Source organism: Corylus avellana, chromosome ca2, assembly GCF_901000735.1.
Source record: "Corylus avellana chromosome ca2, CavTom2PMs-1.0".
In the NCBI taxonomy this organism is placed as follows: Eukaryota; Viridiplantae; Streptophyta; class Magnoliopsida; order Fagales; family Betulaceae; genus Corylus; species Corylus avellana.
The window spans coordinates 35,157,327-35,159,496 of NC_081542.1; positions in this window are offsets into that span (position 1 = coordinate 35,157,327).

Genomic DNA, 2,170 nt, shown 5'->3' on the forward strand with positions numbered 1-2,170 from the left:
CTCAAAAAAGACAAGCATAATAATTTCTACCACATGCATAATTTGGATCAAGCAAATTCAATTTCATTACATACAAAGATAAATTTAAAAATTTAAAAAAAAAAATCACTAAAAAAAACATAGGAGAGTAGATGCAACTTCTTTATAACCTTGATCCCCTCCAACACAACTAGGCAACACAAGCCTTACAATCAGAGACAGAGGGAGGGAGGGACCGGCTGGGGCCATGGTCCCCCTCCCCACCTCCTCAAGAAAGATATTACCGATTATTCAAATTGCTATAGGTAGCTTCCAAAAAGTCTCTATAATTAATACACGCTTGCAATGACGTTGCTTACACATAGAGGCGGAGAGGGAGGGAGGACGGTGGGAGGCCAAGTCCACCACTTCTCAAAAGATATTTTAATGAGTAAAAAAAAAAAAAATTATATTGGTCCCCCAAAATAAATTGATAGGTCCTAGTCCCCCTAACTCTCCTCCACCGGTTGATCCTGGGGTTTTCTTTTGGTTAATTTTTCTATTGTTTGGCTTGAGAATTTGGTTAAGAATCTGAAAGTTGATTTTTTTTTTTTTTTCCTTCATAGATTGACTGTCGGCTTGGAAACTTGGAAATTTTTGTGTTTTGTGTTGTTGTTATTTTCTTTATGTATGTATGTAAATCTTGAATCTTTTCTCTGTGAAGATTTATGGTTCTTGATTTGGTATGACTGTATGAGAATTTTTGATGGGTTTTTATAACTAATGCCATTGAGAAATCTCTAGTTTCTCTTTGATTTTTTGTTCCCCCCATTCAATTAATTGTTTAAAAGCATAATGATTTAGGGAATTTTTTATTAGGTCCGAATTTGGGGGAATTTTAGAAAGATTAATGGGTTTAAAGCTTTAATTTCACTATTGTTTATAATATGGACATAAATCCTAATTTGTGTAGTATGAATTAAATTAGGGCTTTTGGTATGTGAACACTAGGATTGCTAATTGGATGTGTAAATTACATTTAAAGCGTTAATTAACCATAGACTTTCATGAGTTCAATGGAAATTGATGCCCATGGGATTTAGGTTCTAATATGTCATATTATAATCATATTGATTATTGTATGTGAGTATGAGTATTATAAATTTGGGGTAAGTTGCTAGATAAATGGAATATGAAGAGAATAATAATTATAGGGTTAAAGTGTAATGTTTAACTTAGAGTCTATGTGATGATTATGTTATTCATGTGAGTTTGTTCATTGTTAACCTACACATATTTTTTCTTTATTTTCTAAAGACTCAAAATGATCATGTAAATTTATGAGAATATCATGTTAATTAACGAGGTGCAAAATAACTCAACGCAGGTCGCACTTTTTGAGGTTAGTACTCTAAGCTCAATTCCTAATCTAAGTGGTCTTGTAATTTAGATATTATGGTTATTAAACATTGAGAATATTGTTTGTTAGAATTTAAACATTTAATTGGAGAGTATGATGATAAGTGCCAAATATTCCATATTTGAACCCCTTTATTTACATTAATTAATCCTTTAGTTCTGTTGTTATTTAATGTTTTGTGTTAATTTTGTGCTTTTAGTATTTTGTAGGTCATTGAAGAAAAACTACAGCTTTAAATGGAAAAATGCAAAGTTTGGAAGAAAGCATACCTTGAGAAGACCTAGATGATGTGGTTAAGTTTAACCAAATTCAAGAAAAAGTTAAATCGGATTAAAGATTAGATTGGATTAAAGTTCAAATTGGATAAACTTTCGGATTATATTCAAATTTAGATTCTGCACATGTCAGAGTATTTTGATCATAACTTTCTGTTCAAATATCGTATTGAAGTGATTCAAGCAGCATTGGAAATCTAACTCAAAATAATACAGTTCATTGTAAAATAGGATTTTCCTAATTCGGATGGTTACAATGCCAAAATTGCCCCGCAATAAAAGGACATAAATCTGGACGAATTCTATTCCGATTTCAGACTTCTATTTTGACTGGAAGACAGACCTCCGAATTATCTAGGTTTACTTGGGCTTTTAGAACTTCCCTAAGCCTATAAATAGACTTCTTTGCATTCAAGAAAAGATACACAATTCCATAGATGAGTTTTGGGATACAATTTTGAAGACAGAATGTAATCAACAGCTTTTCTTTTAGTTTAGTTTTTCTTTAGGATTAGGT